Source organism: Mastomys coucha, unplaced genomic scaffold, assembly GCF_008632895.1.
Source record: "Mastomys coucha isolate ucsf_1 unplaced genomic scaffold, UCSF_Mcou_1 pScaffold7, whole genome shotgun sequence".
NCBI classification, from domain to species: domain Eukaryota; kingdom Metazoa; phylum Chordata; class Mammalia; order Rodentia; family Muridae; genus Mastomys; species Mastomys coucha.
Window position 1 is genome coordinate 100,240,473 of NW_022196913.1, and position 19,227 is coordinate 100,259,699.

The window sequence follows — 19,227 nt, forward strand, 5'->3', positions numbered from 1 at the left end:
TGTAAAAACATCTCCCACTTACTGAGGGATCTTGAGTAGATGGTGAAACACAGGAGCCTTGAGTAGATGGTGAAACCAAGGAGCCTTGCCTGGGGAGTGCAACGTGGTTTGGGTCATAGCATTGGTCAAATGCTCTGATGTCTGTATGGTCATGGCACCCTGGTTGAGAATCCAAGTTATGCTGGGCAGGTTTGTTTGGTTTTTTGTTTGTTTGTTTGTTTTTGTCAACTTGACAGAAGCTGGTGGTATCTGGGAAGAGGGAAGCTTAAAGCTTAATTGGAGAATTACCTCCCTCAGAATGGCCCATAAGCAAGTCTGGGGTAGGGAGCATTTTTCTGATTAATGATTGCTGTGGGAGGTCCCATCTCACTATGGACAGTGCCATCCCTGGGCAGGTGGCCCTAGAAGATATAAGAAAACCAGCTGAGCAAGTCATGAGGAGCAAGCCAGTAATCAACATTCTTCCATGGTCTCTGCTCAGTTTCTGCTTCAGGCTATGTCAGTCTGGAGTTTCTACCCTGACTCCCCTCAATGTTGCATTGTGATTTGTAAGATGAGAATAAATTTTTTCTTCCTTGGGTTGGCTTTGGTCAACAGTTTTTTTTTTTAAAGCATTTTTTAAAAATAATTTATTTATTTATTATATGTAAGTACACTGTAGCTGTCTTCAGACACCCCAGAGGAGGGCATCAGATCTCACTACAGGTGGTTGTGAGCCACCATGTGGTTGCTGGGATTTGAACTCAGGACCTTTGGAAGAACAGTCAGTGCTCTTAACCACTGAGCCATCTCTCCAGCTGGTCAATGGTTTTTATCTCAGCAATAGACAACAAGCTAGGACCTTGGTCCTTAGTATCTTAAAAAATATTTTTATTGATCTATGTGTATATGTATGTTTGTCTATATATGTCTATATATGTCAAATATATGCAGGTACCCATGGGGATCAGTAGAATATTAAACACAGTTCCCGTGCTCTGCAGCAATAGCTTTGCTTTTCAGGGAAGGAAACTTGGCCCCTGAGAGATTATTTTGGTTCTGGTGTTGTTTCCTAAATGGGAAAACACATATTCCCTTCTTCGCCCCATTCTCTGTCTCATCTGTTTGGGGTGTATATGCCTGCCAGGGGTATCAAGGGGTATCTGCCTGGGTGGGTATCGGTTTGCAAGTCTGTTTTTCTTCTTCTGTTTGTGTGTGTGTGTGTGTGTGTGTGTGTGTGTGTGTGAGAGAGAGAGAGAGAGAGAGAGAGAGAGAGAGAGAGAGAGAGAGAGAGAGAGAGAGTAACTGGGTCTCCCTTGGGCTACCCTGGAATGTAATCAAGGGTTACCTTGACCTGATCTGCCTCCTTCTTCTTCTCTTGCATTGGCGTGGCTGGTGGGCAACACCACACCTGGTTTACTCTGTGCCTAGGTGGTACCTAGGTCTTTGTATATGTTGTATGCTCAAGCCTGACAAGGCTTGCTTGGGACTAAACTGTTGGGCTCCTGGTGCCTAGGACCACATGCTTACGTTAGGTAGAGCCTTCTAGGAGACCAAGACTGCGAAGGGATCAGAGGAAGCAGTTTTGGAACCTTACATTTTACAAGTATTTATTTATTTAGTGTGTGTGTGTGTGTGTGTGCGTGTGCGTGTGTGTGCGCACGCGCACATCACAGTGCACATGTAGAGGTGAGAGGACCAATTATGGGAATCAGTTGTCTCCTAGCATATGAGTTCCAGAAATGAAAATCAGGTCATTAGGCTCAATGACAAGTACCTCAAACCCTGAGTCATCTTGCTGTTCCTCTTTGGTGCGACAGCCAGGAATTGTTCTTACACACCCAAAGAAGAATACCTGCACCAGGTGTTTATGGAAAAACAAAATCACACTTCTAGTATCTAAAGCTGCTTTTCTGCTTGTGTCAGAAGCATATGCCCTTTATAAACAGCTCCAGACACATAGGGATGTGGAAGCTACCATCCCTGTCTACTCGCCCAAAATTGGAAGGAGTCAGAGAACCTTGCATAGGAACCCTAGCCTGATACCTCTGTGTTATTTCAGGTTGTAGTAGGGTCCATTTTGCCACCAGAGCAGATGACAGTCACAAGGAAGCATTTGGTGAAGTTGACTCATAGTGGGGCTCAGTCTCTGTCTTTATTCCTTCTTGCCTGATGCTGCAGATGGTCTGGGAACACAGAGGCAGGAGAACAGAGGGACTGGGGAGTGACCTGCCTTGACTGTTACTGACTGCGCGTGGCCCTTTGCTACTGGCTCCAGCCCTCCTCCTCTTTCCCTCTCCCTCCTACTTGCTCGAGTTTCCCTGCACTGCTATCTTGCCTGGGTTATCTTGCCTTGGTGAGGACACAAAGCAGCAGGCATTCAGTCTGTGGTGCTTGTGGCATCCCAGGACCTAGGCCTACCCCCAGCTTCTGGTGCATTCTCCCCATAGCTTCTGAGGAATCCTGGCCAGCCTCAGCCCCAGAATCCTCTTCTTCCCAGACACTCAGCAATTCCCTGGTTCCGGGCTCAGTTTACCTTAAGCCTACTTACCTGTTCAGCAGGCCTTTCGTGAGTCCCTTGAAGTCCTTGGGGGGAAATAGCATTCTCTTATCCTTTAACCTACTTAGATTAGAGGGTGTGCAGCCAGGAGAGTCTGCAAGCATCTTTCCTGAAGGGACAGCGTGGCTGCCGAGAAACCATCGTGACTAGCGTTAATTTTGCTGGAGAACCCCTTGCAGCTGGTGATAATAAGAGTTAATGGGCTCTGTGCTGCGTGGATGGCTTCTCTTTGCTCATCCAGCAGCCCTGGGAAACTTCATCCTCTCTCCTTATCTTCAGGCAATAGTTCTGCAAGACCCTCTGGATGCCTAAAACCACAGCTGTTCCCAAGCCCTCTAGATACTGCTTTTCCTCTACAGATGTATCTTGGATTTGCATATAACTTTATATACAAGCTTATTTTTTTAAAAGGTTTAATTTAATTTAATTGTTGCTTTTAATTGAACAAAGACTGGATTTCTCAGACCAGAAGAGAGAAGGCATCAGATCTCATTACAGGTGGTTGTGAGCCACCATGTGGTTGCTGGGATTGGAACTCAGGACCTTCAGAAGAGCAGTCGGTGCTCTTAACTGCTGAGCCATCTCTCCAACCCTATATACAAACTTGTAAATACAAACAAATTTTTAAGAGAACCGCAACAAGACATTAATAACAGTAACTTGTAATAGAGTAATCATAACCACAAGAAATATTCTTTAAGTTGGTAAACTTGCTTATTTCTGGAAGTTTTTTTCTTTCTTTCTTTTTTTTTTTTTTGTTTTTTTTGAGACAGGGTTTCTCTGTGTAGCCCTGGCTGTCCTGGAACTCACTTAGACCAGGCTGGCCTCGAACTCAGAAATCCACCCGCCTCTGCCTCCCAAGTGCTGGGATTAAAGGCATGTGCCACCACCACCCGGCCAGAAGTTTTTATTTTATATCTTTTGGATTATAGTTGGCCATGGGGGATTTAGACCATGGAAAGGGAAGCTGTGTATGAACAGAGATGACGACAACAACGAGGGTAGCTGGTAGTTCCTGAGGAAAGACGCTGGACTTAGAAACACTGAACAGCCTCAGGGGTGTGCCCAGTGAGCGATGACATGGATGGCAGTATACTTTTGATAGTCCAAAGCCTGGGCTCTGTGGTAGACATGCACCCACAGAGTCTGCTCCCATCTCTGCTGGCTACTTTCCCAGTGGGACTTTCTGTTATATTATCAGTAAAAATAATCTCCATTGCTCTGGTCACGCACTTGGTAGGTCTGCACAAATGTACAGTTCTTCCACTAGACATCTTGTGATATTTCTCCTCATTGTAGGAACTGGATCTAAGGCCTTATGCATGTGAGGTAAGCCTTCTATCATTGAGTTATATCTCTTGCCTAAAAAAATAATTATGGTACATTTATTTATGTCTTTTCCCTGTATGAAATGTATGCCATGTGAATACCCGGTGCCTTTGGTGGTGCACGCCTTTAATCCCAGCACTTGGGAGGCAGAGGCAGGTTGATCTCTGTGAATTTGAGGCCAGTCTGGTCTACAAAGTGAGTCCAGGACAGCCAGGGCTACTCAGAGAAACCCTGTCTCAAAAAAACCAAAAAAACTAAAAAAACATGTATGTATGTATTTGTATGTAGGTGTATAGGTCATAGAACACATGTGGAAAACAGAGGACAACTTGCAGGATTCAATTCTTATCCCAGGGATTCATTCAGGTGATCATGCTTGACAGGAAGTGGCCTTACTCAGGGGGCCCTGTTGTCAGGTTTTTTTATTTTATTTTATTTTTTTATAGTTCACTTACTAATAAGATACAAATATGATATGCAATATTTACATCGTGTCAAAATCACAACTGCCTTTTTTTCACGTAGCTTGGTCTGAGATATTGTATTGAAAAAGTACATGTAAGGTTTGTTCACTGACTGCAACTTAGGATTCCTCTTCCTTTTTTTTTTAAAATGATTTATTTATTTATTTCATCTGTATGACCTAAATATACATATATGATCTGTGTGCCAGAAGAAGACATCGGATCATTACAGATGGTTGCAAGCCACCATATGGTTACTGGGAATTGAACTCAGGACCTCTGGAAGAGCAGCCAGTGAGTACTCTTAACCGCTGAGCCATCTCTCCAGTCCAGGATTCCTCTTCTAAGTGCATTTGTTTCCTAGGAATGCTAAAACAGATTGCCAGAAACTAACCCCAGTCCCCACATAGGGTCTCACGTAGCCCTGGCTAGCAGTAAACTCACTCTGATTCACCACGGAACTGAGCAGAGTGAACTTTTGATCTCTCTGCCTCTGTCTCCCAAATGCCAGGATGTCAATATCCAAGGATGTGGATTGACCTTAAGGTATTTCTGTATGCTAGACAAGCACTCTTACAGTAGAGCTACAGTCCTCACCTGAGCCCCTTAGCATTTAAAAAAAAAATGAATTCAAGACAAGAGTATTGTTTAATTGCCCAGGCTAGCCTTTGAACTCCATTCTATAGGTCAGGCTCAACTTGAGCTTGTAACCCCCCTGCTTCTGAGCATACGTGGATTACAACTGTGTGCCATCTTCTCTGTTCTAACGATGGTCCCTGGACACTGAGCCAGCTGTCAGGCAGCATCAGATAATATAGATTTGAGGCTGTGGTATAATTCTAATGGCTTACAGCTTGGTGGAGAGAGGTCTAGGGATGTTCAAAGTAGCATGGGGCTGAGGATGAGGAGAAAATACATCTGTGTCTTCTTCTTTTAGAACACCCTACTTCTACATACTGAGGCCCATCCTAAGTCAGTGGACCAGAGATGAGGTCAGGTTTGGGGTTTAAACTAGGTGATGTCATGCTATGGGGATCCTGGGAAGGAGCACTGATTGATTAGCCTTGGGGTCAGTCACAAGGGATTATGAAAAGATTGGGAGTGGCTATGAGGAGAGGAAAAGGACTTTTGAAGGAGAAGTCACTGGGGAAATGAACAGGTCCAGAAGAAGTTTATAGTGTGAGATGTGCTGTATGGTGGTGGCTGGAATGGAATGTGTAAGGGCTTGAATATGGAGCCTTCATTCCAGTTCACCTTATCACTCCTGTGACTCATTTTACTTTTATGACCTGTAGTGTAGATATGGGGCTGGTTCCTGCCTGGTAAAGGTGTTAAGAAGTTTCATTGTGTTGTGGTTGTTGGTGTGCAAAGCCTCCAGTCTCCATGATTCTCTATGGATATGAGTTTTCAGAGGTACCATCACTGTGTCCTGAATGTTAAGCAGAGAGTGAAGATGAAGCAATTCATCTTCCTTGCCATATACTAACCCTTCCCTTTCTTGACATTCCTGTGGTCTCCTTCCAGCCTGCAGGGAGCTGACTACTTTCTCCCTCAACTTCCTGTGGCCCAGAGGCCTCTGAGCCCTTCTCATGCTCGAGATTCTTAGTGGCTTGGTTAGAACTGAGCACTGAGGTTTGTCCTAACTCCTTGACCAGCTTCTCTAGTGGGGGGAGGATCTGTTTTCCTAGGCTAAGACCAATGGTGGGTTTAAGAATCCAAGAGTTGTTCAGTCCACAAGACTGGATTTCTCAGACTGTCTTCAGTATGCACCAGAAGTCTGAATAAGTAGACTCTAATGCCAGTGGGGGAATAGACTTGCTAGGGAGAAGAAACGCGGATAGAGGATGCTTCCTTTATCCGTGTCCTTTATGGATGGCATGTCTTGTATGCCAGCAGAAGGTGTGTGGTCCAGGTGCAAGGTGGGTCTTTCCAATGCAAAAAGATCTGGATTAAATGTGTATCTTCTCACCTCAAAGATCTTAATTAGAAGTGGATCTTCCCAGTTTGAATGGTTTAGTTAAGAAAAAAAAATCGTCGGGTGGTGGTGGTGTACACCTTTAATCCCAGCACTTGGGAGGCAGAGGCAGGCAGATATCTGAGTTGGAGGCCAGCCTGGTCTACAGAGTGAGTTCCAGGACAGCCAGGGCTATACAGAGAAACCCTGTCTCGAAAATCAAAAAAAAAAAAAAAAAAAAAAAAAAAAGAGTAAAAGAATCTTCAGGTTGGGCATAGTGATGCACTCACCTTTAATCCTGACCCTTAGGAGGCAGTGATAGGAGGAGCTCTTGGAGTTCGAGACCAGGCTGGTCTACAAAGTGAGTCTAGGATAGCCAGGGATCTGTTACAATGAGAAACCCTGTCTTGAAAAACAAGTTAAAAAGGAAAAAAAAAAAAATTTCTCACAGGTGTGCCCAGTCATTTGGGTTTTTAGCTAATTTCAGATGTAGACAAGCTGACAACCAAGAGTAGCCATGAAAGATGTATTTTATCTTACTGTTACAGAGGGTCTGGTCCCTTGTGGAAGGACAGTGGTGCCTGCAGCAGCCAGGAAAAAAACAGATGCCTGCTAGAGGGTCCCTTTCCCATTTCTTCCACACAGATCCAAGTCTATAGGATAGAAATGCCCATGCTCAAAGCAGATCCCACTCCCTTAGTTAAACCTTTCTGTGAATACCCTCACCAACACTCTAAAATGTGCTCTGATGATCTTCCTGGTGCTCCTCAAAGGGTCAAGTTGCTAGGTAAACCATCACACCCTTTGTGAAATTCCAGTGAGTTCACTTAAGCATCTCAAAAGCCTTGTGTACAGGAGTCCCAGTTGTCCAGGGTGATGGTGACTCTGCTTGCGTTGTGAGCACACTCTTTGTTTCACACTCTGTCCGTTCTCTAGATCTCAACAAATGAACCCAGGGGACATTTGTTGCTTTTAATTGAACAAAGATAAAAGTGTTGTTTTTTTTTAAGATTTTATTTATTTATTATATATATATATAAGACAAGTACACTGTAGCTATCTTCAGACACACCAGAAGAGGACACTAGATCCCATTACAGATGGTTGTGAGCCACCATGTGGTTGCTGGGAATTGAACTCAGGACCTCTGGAAGAGCAGTCAGTGCGCTTAACCACTGAGCCATTTCACCAGCCCAAGATAAAAGTTTTAAAATTTATTTATGTATATGAGTATTCATTTTGCATGTATGCTTTCGTGACAGAAGAAAGCATCAGATCCTATTATAGGTGCCTGTGAGCACTGTATGTTGCTGGGAATTGAACTTAGGACCTCTGAAAGAGTAACCAGTCCTGGTAACCACTGAACCATCTCTTCAGTAAAATGAAGAGATTCTTTTCTGTCTTTCTGTCTTCCTTCCTCCTTCTTTCCTTCCCTCCCTCCCTCCCCTTTCCCCTCCCTCCTTTTCTTCCTAAGTTTATTTTATTCTATGGGTATGGATGTTTTGCCTACATGGTTGTATATGTACCATATGTGGGCCTGGTGGGAGTGGAGGTCAGAAGAGGGTGGCCCATCCCCTAGAACTAGAATTCCAGATGTCGGGAGTCACCATGTGTAAGTGCTGAGAACTGAACCCAGTTCTGAATACAGGAACAGCATAGCATCTCCCAGTGCCTCAAAGACATCCTTTCAAAGGATGTTTTAGAGGCCCCAAGGTCCTCACACTCTGGCTTATTGGGTCCCTAACCCAGTACATAGTCTGTCCCCTGAGTGTGAGAAGGAGCCAGCTGATCGCTGTTAAGTCAGCATCTTGGGAAAGAAAGGAATGGAAGGGCAAATGAAGTCTGTCTACATCAGGATAGTTACAATATCGTCTGAGAACAGAGCCTGAAATGGCTTCCTAGTGCAGACAAGACCTGGTCTTTGGAGTCCAAGTACCTGGTCTTGGTGACTGTTACTTCTGTGTTTCCGTGAGGAAAGGGAGATGTCTTCATTGTCAGGTTTAGGAGATTGTAATTTTCCAAGTGAGAGAGGGGGTGGGAGGCAGTGAGGCTGGGCCAGCCTTCCCCTCCGGGATCATTTTCTATCCCCTGCAGTCAGTACTGTGGCCCCGTTGACTGCATTATTTGGGCATTCTAATTGACTTCTACTTCCCATGGTTGATGCTGATAATAAGAACACGTTGGACAGTTCTAGAAGACAGAGAAGGGGAGTGAGACCCTCATGTATGTGTACTTACATGCAGTGTCATGGAAAAATGGGGAGAAAACTCAGTCATACACACCAGGACATAAAATGGGTACTGGGGAATACTTCTGAGCATCCTTTTCTGGGTACTGCACCTAGTAACGACCCTGAAGCTTGCAAAGCATCCCTTGCACCGGTGTTCAAGGGAGTTGATGCACAAAGGCCGTTGCTCTATTGCTCATGGGTAGGACGCTGAAGCAGCCTGTGTTTCTCACCAGTGTCTGCTTGCAGGGGTCAGCTGGTACAAATATCTAGGAGGGAGGGTCAAGAAGGAAGCGACACATTTGGGCCTGACAGTCAGGGAGACAGAGCGGAAAGAGGCACAGCCAAGAGAAAGGACCCCGAGGCTGTATTTTCTCGTGGGGCAATTTTCTGTGTCACAAAGACAGACCATACTTCCTGATGAGGCCACCCCCTGGATGCCTTCCAGGCATGGCCAGCTGACAGGAGCAGCCTGTGAGAAGATGGTGTGGAGAGTCAGGGAGCCCCGGAAGATGCCCATTCTCAAGCCAGAGGGCCTGTTTCCATGTCTTTGATGGTTCCACGGGCATACTTTCCCAGGAAAGTCTTAAAAAGTGTAAGCCTTCTTTCACACACACACACACACACACACACACACACACACACACACACACACACACAGCAGCTCATGCACAAAAGTGGACACAAACAATGTACAGTTTGAGTGAGCAAGCCCCTGGATAAATGGAGTATTACCACTTTCAGAAGGCCTGCTTTCACACCAGTTATTCAGCATAACTTTTGTTTGATTTCTTCTTTTGTTATTTTAATTAACTATTGCTCTTCATTAGTGTGTGCATGGAGGAGAACTTTGTAGAATCAGCTCTTTTCTTCTACCATGTATGTGGGTTCCAGGGATTGAACTCACACCACAGGCTTGTACCTGCCCCTTGTCTTGTCTTCTAAGAGCACGGAGAGGTTTAGCTTTTTTGTGTCACCATAAATACACTTTCCTCTTGTTTTCCTTGGTCCTTCACTCTCCAAAAACTCATTTATTTTTGTGAAACTCAGTTTGCGCTCATTGCTCCTTGGCTTCTCCATGTGCTTTTAAAGCCCATCTTATAGCCGTTGGGTGGAGAGACACTCAGGGTTGAAGACACTTGAAGCCCTGGTGTGGCCAGCCTCCCTTGATGTTTTCTGATAGGTACCTCCACCTGAGCATCCTTCTCCTGAGCATCTGCACTGGCTCTGTTCTAGGTCAGGAACTACCCTTTGGGTAGAGTAACGCTCGACCAGCCATGTGAGAATTCTTCTTTAGGTCATAGAACTTTAACGGAGTTGACCACAGCAAGGTAAACTTGACTTCAGGACTTCAGATTTGCCTGTGGATCTCAGTCAATGTTGAACCATGTCTTTGCCCCCTTCTCCCTCTTGCTAACTGAGGTTGTGCTGAAAACCACGGCTACCCCTTTCCTCTGGGTGTCTTCCCCTCCTCGAGAGAGACTAAATGAACTCCAGGCCTGAGAGTCAGCAGCTAGGCTTCCCCTGGCTGCTACCCTGGGCCTCGAATTTCTTATCTCTGCAACTAATTAATAGCAAGTTATAACTCATATCTGTGTGTGTGTGTGTCTCTATGTGTGGCAATGAAGTGAGGTTGCATATGTGGGAAATGCCTGAATTTTTTAGTGATAGCCATCAGGCAGGCAGGCATTCCTCAAAAGGTAACAAAGGACACTGGGTCAGGTCTCAGATTGGGAAGCCCAACTTCTGCTGTTCTTTTCTGGGGTGTATCGCACTTACTGTCTGTGTGCCCCCGCACCCCCAATATTATTCTAGTAACTTCATTAGAGAACTCCAGGTAGTTGAGGCCTTGAATGGGATATAGTAGGTCAAAGCTTCTAGCAGGATGAATGACAGATGCTCCGTGAAGGGCCACTAGTGCTCTTAGGTGGCTAGGGAAGTTCAGGTCCCAACCTGTGTGGTTTCTAGGATAATGTGAATGCACTGGATTGAGGAGTGGAGCATAGCTGGACCAGCATAGCAGCTGGACCAGTCTAGAAGGGCCTAGGAATTGCTGAACGAATAAGAGAACAAGCCTCCTGGCCCTGTCTTGGAGAAGCAGCTCACCGAGAAGGGCAGAACCTGGAGCTGTGCCAGCCTTTTGTGGTTGCCTTTAAAAAGAAACAAAACAAAGAGTGACTTCCGACCAGCTGACCCTAAGCCTCTAAGCCTAGTAGCTCCCTGCTGGGACCTTTCAGACCTGCAGGGGAGCTTGGCTGGGTGCCAGGCCTGGCCTTCTGTCAGCCAGAGCAAGCCAGTGACTGACTCTCTCTCCCCTCATCCACACTGTTGCCTCAGTCAGGCCCTAATCCACTCCCAGCCGGAAGATCTCCTGCCTGGAGGATAGCGACCAGACCAGTTTCCCTCAATGAAGGCTTTCCTCCCATCATACCTTTTACCCGTAGGCCTTCCACTCACTCATATTTGGGTACCAGTGTTTCAGAGGGTATTTTTTTTTTTTTAATCACATTCTTCTGTGGACAGGTCAGGGTCAGATAGAAGGAAAGGAGTGCTGATTGCTACTGTAGTCTATGATTGTGCCAACATGGTTCTTTTCTCCCTTGTCTTAGGCCTGGTTTTCTTGACTCAACCAAAATAAGAAGATGCCTTCCAGCAGGTTGTGCTTACAGACTACGTGGAGCTTACTCTCCAAATTTCCTGAACCCTGTGGATTTACAGTAAGATGCAGTTTCCTGGGGAGTAATTCTGGTGGATACAATTTCTGGAGTACTACACCTGGCTTGCCTTGAGATGGTACAAGTAGCCGAATGGATTCTTCTAGCCTGGATGTCCACTGGGAACAAGGACCGTAGCTCAGAGGACTATATCTCTGCCCTTGACTCAATGGGAATATTTGCTCTCATCTCTTGGGCTACCTGGAACTCTCCTAAAATGTAAGTCCCTAAGACCCATCTCCTTTCTTTTCTTTCCTTTTCTCTTTTCTTTTCTTTTGGTTTTTCGAGACAGGGTTTCTCTGTGTAGCCCTGACTGTCCTGGAACTCACTCTGTAGACCAGGCTGGCCTCTAACTCAGAAATTCGCCTGCCTCTGCCTCCCAAGTGCTGGGATTAAAGGCGTGCACCACCACCGCCTGGGCTGACCCATCTCCTTTCAATGAAGTGTTTCTGGCATGTTCCTGTGCTTTATGCCAAGCTGTCCTGGCTGCTGGTTGAGGGCTGTCTGTTGATGTGGCTGCTGTGAGAAGATCTGCTGTTTTCTGTGTCCATTTATGTGTCTGCTGTGATGCTGGGGGCCTGTGGGAGAAAGACAAAAAGTAAAAGTTATTCTAAGTTAAAATAATAATCAAAAGAGAATCCCCTCCGGGACTACCCTTGCCTATGTTGATGGGCACTTACTGAGGGAAGGTTCTTATTTCTGTCTAGACTCTAAATGCCTTGAAGTCCAAGGCTTGAGGAGGATGACTGTGTCTCTGAGACTTAGTGTATGCCTGCCATTGGTCTCTCACCCTACAAGAATGATAAATGAAGATGTGATGGTTAATTCATTAAGACACTGGCAGTTCCATTGGGAAGATAGACACAATAAAATCCTTTCTTGGCTCTATGCCAAGAGCTGAGAACACCACGGGACCAGATGGTTGGTGCCGTGTGTGTCAGCAGGTGGCCATTCTGAATTTAAATCTCTACTACCCTATGTGACTCAGGGCCAGCGACAATCTGATAATCCGGTTTTCTTCCCTTCTCTCTTCAGCACAACTGAAGTTAGTATTCTCTTCTATCACAGGGTTGGTGTTGAGGCTCACAACAGGCACACGTGCCTGATGCTTTACACAGGGTCAGGACCTTGCTAGTGCAGGGCAGCTTCTAGGGAGAGTGAATGTTGGGTCGCCCCCGAGAAGTTTCTAAGCCAAGCCAGGTAAGCAGTGGTTTGGCCTGGACAGTAGGTTAAAGGTCATAGTTCCTGCAGCCCATGGGAAGGCTAAGCATCAAATCTGCAATGGCTAGTCAGAGGGAAGGAGTAGTGGATTTGACAACTGAAGCCTTTGTGGTTGTGCAGCTGACTGTCTGGAATCTTGACTCCTTAGGGGTTAACAAGGTTGGTAGAATCCAGGGGTGTTACTGTAGTGCTAGATTACCCAAAGGAGAGTAATAGCCCCATTTGGAGGTAGCACAATGTTCAGGTCACCATTCAGCTGCCAAAGTGGAACTTGACATAGGGTCTGCTTAGGATGGGCTTCTAGGTCTAGTGTCTCACTGATAAACTTTTAGGCGGGCCTAAAAGGTCCGTGTACACAGAGTCCTCTGTTTATCGTATGTTGTTATTCACAGCCTCTAGATGTACACTGACTTTATGCTGGAGAAGCCTGAGAACCTCACTGTCTTGCTTAAAGGGTGGACATTGCTGCAGCAGAGTTGGTCTGATGAGATGGTGGCCCACTGTGGTTTCTTTGCAGCCCCACTGAACACAGATGGGAGCATGGTCCCTTTGGAATAACTGCGTAATTTAGTCCAGCACTCCTTTGGGAGAGTAGTGTGTCTCCACTCTATAGTTAAGAGCCGTGAGGCTTGTGACTGAAATAGGTGTACAGTTAGGAGAAGGCCAAGCTGGAAGCTTAGAAGCCTGGCTGCCTGGTGTTCTGCCTGGAGCCAGTAGGTGCAGCTGAAGGAGGGAGATTTTTCTCCTGGGTCTGGAGGTGTATGTGATGGGACTTTCTCCTGTAGTTGTGCCCTTAAAACCTACACCCCTCCTTCCTCCACCTGAGAAAAACAGACTTTAGGGATTCCCACAGGACTTGAGCATGGGGCTGAGACTGGGGCTGGAGCTGAGTCAGGCTGGGAGAACAGTTCTGAAGAAGCTGCTCACATCTCGAGCATCTCTTCTCAACCTATGGGCAGGGATCCCTCCCCTGCTCCCCCTCCCACCCCCCCGTGCTGAATCTCAGCTAGCCTGCATATCAGATATTTACATTAAGATTCATAATAGGAGCAAAGAAATAGTTTTATGATTGGGGGTGGGGGTCACCACAACACGAGGAACTGTATTAAAGGGTCGCAGTACTGGGAAGGTTGAGAACCACTGGTCTGGGGAGAATCTATGCCTTTGGTAAGTGGGGACTTGATGGATAGGGTATTTGGAGCTATGCTTATGGACTTGCCTGAATTGGAGTGGTGACTGGAATCATTTCAGGGAGGGGCTATTGAGGCTTTTAGCCCCACTATGTTTTCCTACCCCCCACCCCCCCATGCTTCCTCTGTGACAGCTATACTTCACTTGTCGCAGAGCTCACAGCTCCCTTTCTCTGTTTTTATTGGTTGCTCCCTAGAATAACCCTTTTGTGGTGGTTCTCTTTATCTCCTGCCTCTCACAAGAGGGTGATGGTGGGCTCAGGCTCAAAAAAAAAAAAACCACGTAGAACCATAACCGAGAAATAGGACAGTTGCTGGATAGACATGGATCTAGCAGATATCACCATTCATTAGGTCAGTGTTGGAGGTACGGCCACCACTGAACCACATATGCGTAAGAACAGAACCATGGGGTAGACATTGTTAAGATATGGGTTATGATGCAAAGTAGGTTTCCCCAGGAGACACGATGCTGCCAAACTCCACAGCCGTGGACCACACTGCCTGGAGTTGAGAGATGTTAACTCCTGCTCCCTTCTTGTTCCCTCTAGTGACTATAATGTAGAACAGATCACCTTTCTTCTTTTGGTCTGTTTCCTCATTAGAAGTGATTTTTCTTCTAGTCTGAGGTGCTTGGGAATGAAAGGGTCCTTGTGACACAAGCGCACGCCAGGCAGACACCTGGATATAGATAACTTGTAGAGAACTGCAGCCTCCGGCACTAGGCCCAGAGAACATGAGTCCCACCGGGAGGATAACTGGCACTGTTGGTACTTCTGCTTTAGATGCTGGCCGTACTACTGCTCTGGTGCTGTTTGTTCTGGCACTGGTGATGCTGGTGGCATTGGTTGTGGTGGTGCTGGTACTGGTGACTTTTGAGGCAGCTCTGCCTTTCCCTCTTGTGGCTACAAGAGTAGGCAGCATTTCTGTTTAGGGTTCCCAGTCTTCAGTTGCCTGGTGGGACATGTGTCCTATTGATTGCTGTTTTCCATACTGCCTCTCCTTCGTGGGCTTCTGTGCAAATGGAAGCGCTTGCCCTAGTGGAGGACTGTCTCTCAGGATCCTTCAGCCTCTACCCCTGGAGATAGCTGAGCATCCAGGATGTGTCCCAATGCAGAAGTGGTGGGAGCCCTAGTGGGTCTGCACAGTTTGGCATGAAGAGAGTCTGGGCCTCTCTTTCCTAGTGTTCTTGGTGCTCTGTCTATGAACTGGGTTAAGCCGTCTGGACCACCTGATCTGCTGGGATGGGTGTGCCCCATGCTTCACATTTGAAGATCCTGACGTTCGAAGAGGCCCACACAGTCAGCAAGGGCATCCTGGTTCTTTGTGTCGGTCCCAGAAGCTGCACTTCTTACATTTGGACTTGTCAAGCCTGTTTTAGAGAAAAATGATTTGTTTTGTATGTACTTTAACAAATTTGTAAAGAAATCCACTACTGGCACATGAGGCCTTTGGGTCCTTTCAGGGAGGGGCTATTTTTGAGTCATGGCTAAGAGTACAGAAATCTAACTTAATAAAAGATGATCTCCATTTCCAGAATATGTGGAGGCTCTTAGCCTGGAAGAGGCCTTCACTTGGAGTATAGGTCCTTGCTTACACGTGTGGTACTGTGGCTATGGGGTGTTCATGATATCACAGGAACAAAATTTCAGAGCCCGTGACATGGGTAGCTTTGGGTCCTGCTTTGCATCTGGCGATACTGTGGCTACTGTGCTTATCTCTGAATCTGGAATATTTCTTATGAGATGGCTGCTTAGCTTGATATGCAGCAGTACACACATACACACACATACATACACACACATACACACACACAAGCACACACACATGCACACATGTGCGCACACACACACACACACACACACCACACACACCACACACACATTACCTATTGAAAGCACCTTATTTATGTATGCTTTTACGCTTATGCATAAACCACATTTGTTTTATGTGTATAGGTGTTCTACCTGCATATATGTGTAGCATGTTCATGTATGTCTGCACAGCATGTAGATGCATGTCTGTACAGCATGTAGATGCATGTCTGTTCAGCATGTGCATGCATGTCTGTACAGCATGTGCATGCAGTGTTTGCAGTCTTCTATATACTCTGGAATTGCCGTTACAGGCAGTGGTTATCTCTCGCGTGTGTTGGAATTGAGTCATGTGAGGGCTGGAAATTGAACAAGTGTCCTCTTAAAGAGCAACCGGTACCCTTAACCGTTATGCCAACCTTCCAGCCCCTTTGAGCAACTGAAATACTGACTGTAGGCACTGTTGTGGGCCCTGTCCATTCTCTTGTGCATATTGAACACCTGGTGTGCTCCAGTCAGCCCCTCCATTACTCTAGGTTGACTCACAGCATAGTAAATGTTCCCACTGTGCAGTCAGCTGGCAACTTCATACCTTTCATTCATTTCTTTTCAATGATTGGAGGTTGTTATCTCCCACACAACTTTATAGTGAGAATGAAATAAAACACACATTTGAGCGTTTGAGTCAGCAGGTTTTTTTGGGGACATATAACATCGACTCAGGGAATATTAGTCATTTTTAAGTCAATTGTTGAAGTAGAATTGGAAGATCAAAACACACAGACACAAAGAAATAAGAAAATGCTGAAGATGTGTCATGACTCACGGAAATTTAATGTTCAGTCTAGCTCTGGGTTTCCTAGTTACCATAGCGTGCTGAGTGGGTTATATTTGTGTCTAAATTAAGGTTTGGCAAACGTTTCCTACTGCCGGGCTAGAAAGTAAATATTTTCAGCTTTCGGAGCCCTCCTGCAGCTCTCTACTGCTCATCCAGCCAATGATAATGCTGGGCAGCTGCCATTGGTGGTATGAAAATGAGTGGGTGTAGGTGTGTGCCAATAAAACTTTATTTACAAGAACTGGCAAAGGGCCCATAAGCTGTCGTTTGTCCGTGTTTTAAATGAGGAAACCTGTTTGTCTTTGTAAGAAACTTCTCCTGGATCATAAACACTGGATGGAGTTTGTCATGAGATATAATATTTGTATGAAGCTGCGGCAACAGCAGATGGGTAGCGCTTTCATTGGGTTTCACAGGAAACATAAAAGAAGGCCTTCACATGGTCAATTCATGTGTACTGTGTCCTAAGGTGTGATGAATTGGCAGTTAGTACATGTACTTTGGCTGGGATATGTGCCTAGCAAGGGAGAGACCCTAGTGATAATTCAGCAAGGTCATGTTAGAGTGTTTGTTCTTAAGTATACTGTAGAGTCCCTAGGTTACATTCAGGACTCAATGCTTCTTTGGTGCAAAATTAGCCAGGTTTGGAAGCCTTCTGTTTCGTAGCTGGTTGGCCTCCCTCCGCTTTCTTAAGCTCTCTGAGAGCTTAAGAGCCTTTGTCCATCTGCAAACACTAGCTAGCATCTCTAAGTTGTACCAGGGCCAGGTCAACTAGTGTTTTGCATTTTAGTTCCTTCCCACACAAGATCCAGGAGGTGGATGAACTTTTCCAGCCACTAGCCTGTAGGTGTGAGGATCATACAGTTGTTATGGTTAGGTCTGTTGCTATGTATTGCCATTCTCAATTCTGTATCCCTAGGTCTAGTGGCCTCAAGACACATATGCCAGCTTTTGTTGTGCAAACCTTACTCCTTTATTTAAAACTATCGGTTAATAAAGATGCCTGTAGCCTGTGGCTAGGCAGAAGAGAGGTGGGGGCGGGGGCTTCGGTTCCAGGGGGAGAGGGAGAGAGGAGGAGGGGGGGGGGGGGGGGGGAGAGAGAGAGAGAGAGAGAGAGAGAGAGAGAGAGAGAGAGAGAGAGAGAAGGAAGAGGATGCCTTGGGGTAGGTAGATTATGAGTGCATGACCAGTTGGTGTAGGAGCAGCCCAGGCAGAACAAGGCAAGTGATATCTTGGGGTTATTGACAGGAAAGTAGACCAACGAGCAGAGAGGGCTGATATCTGCCCAGTTCTAGTGCTTTACAGCTTATTATCTATACAAATGTTTTGTGTCTTTTAGTTGGAAACCAAATCATCTACGGTGGGGTAGAAACTGCCAAATAATGTTTACCACAACACAGTCCCCTCTCCCTGTGAATATTTAGCCCATGGAATTCCAGAGCTAACAAAGGCAACAGATTCTAAGCAGTCATCTGTGTAACCCCTCACCCTTTCCCCTAAGTGAGTTTGGACCTAGGTAAGGCTTATAGTCACTGCACCAAAGACCTCACCTGCAGTAGAGTGGGACTTAGCAGTGGCCACTGGAAACCTGGGTCACAATGGGTAAGTGTCAACCTCTTCTTCCTGGCACTTGGCTCACTGGAGCAAGACAAGGCTCTGGACTATTTAGCAACACTTGATGACTTAACCAAATAAAAAGCCAGCCACAAACTCTCAGACTCCTTTTCACCCCTGGTCACCAGAAACTCTTTGTTTAGGGTACACGAGGAGATTTATAATAGTAAAAATCACCCTCTGGATGGAGTATTAGAAAACCTGGGACCAGCTGACAATGGTGGGGCACACTTCTAATCCCAGCACTTGGCGGGCAGACATGAATAGTTCTCTGAATTCAAGACCAGTCTGGTCTACAGAATGAGTTCCAGGATAGCCAAGACAGCCACACAGAGAAACCTCATTTCGGAAAAACAAACAAACAAACAAACAGAAAGAAAACCTGGGGCCAGTGAAGCAAAAGAGCTTTCTGACTGTGTGACCTCCGATAGATCGGTTGACCTCTCTGGGCCTTTCTTTTCTCCCTCCAGGAACTGGCTATTGTAAAATTAGATGCACTGAAGTGGGAAACCCAGTCAGGGGTTAATCCTCTTCCTCAAGTCTGATGCAGAGCAAACCCCTAATCCAATTCCATAGCACCAAGCAGATCGATTTTGTGACGCATTGGGCCCAGAGTTCAAGCCAGCTCAGGCATTTCATAGGACTTTTGGGGGGAGGCTCTGACTTGGGGTGTCACTTGTCACAGGTGTGACACTTGGGCAGATGCTAAGAGGACAAATGAGTCTTCCTTGTGAAAGTATTGGAGATCCAGAGTGATTGACAGCAGGACAGAGTGCTTAGGGAGGAGCCCTGGGTGGTGGAGAAGGTGGCTTGGTAAATTCCTTACATGCCACACACCCCTTGCTGATTGCCACAGAGCTGGAACCATACAGTGGTTGTGATTTCCAGGACCCTGTAGCCTTCCTGTCACTTTTTTTTTTTTTTTTTTCTGTGACACTGGGAATTCTCCAAGCTATCTGGACCCCTTTCATCTTCCAGTGACTTCCAGAAAGTCAATCCTCCTTCAGGAATCTGCTGTGGAATTTGGAGGCTGTTTCTCTGGGTAATGTGAGTTATCTAGAGAGTGGAAGTCGCAGAGCCATGTGCCAGAGGCCCTGTTCCCACCCGCAGGATTAACACTCACTGAGGATGCTGCTTGTTTGTCTTGGACCAATGCCTTTGAAGAAGTAAATGAAACAAAACCTAAGGCAGTGAGAAGTTGTGCTGCTCATGTTGATAGAAGCTCTACTCTTGGACTTGGGTCCAGGAGGTCAAGCTCTGTGCTTCTATTTCAGATCTATGTGGAGGCCTCTCTGGGCCATATGTCTGGTGTTTCAACAGTTC

At 46.1% G+C, this 19,227-nt stretch overlaps 1 long non-coding RNA gene across 4 annotated transcripts in view; it reads left to right on the plus strand.

The window, feature by feature from the left end:
• LOC116082619 overlaps window positions 1-19,227 on the plus strand; it is a 214,574-nt gene that overhangs the window by 57,441 nt on the left and 137,906 nt on the right. For all 4 annotated transcript variants that reach the window (XR_004115366.1, XR_004115369.1, XR_004115370.1 and 1 more), the window contains exon 2: window positions 11,123-11,446. This is a non-coding gene — a long non-coding RNA (uncharacterized LOC116082619). The remainder of the gene's footprint in view (window positions 1-11,122; window positions 11,447-19,227) is intronic.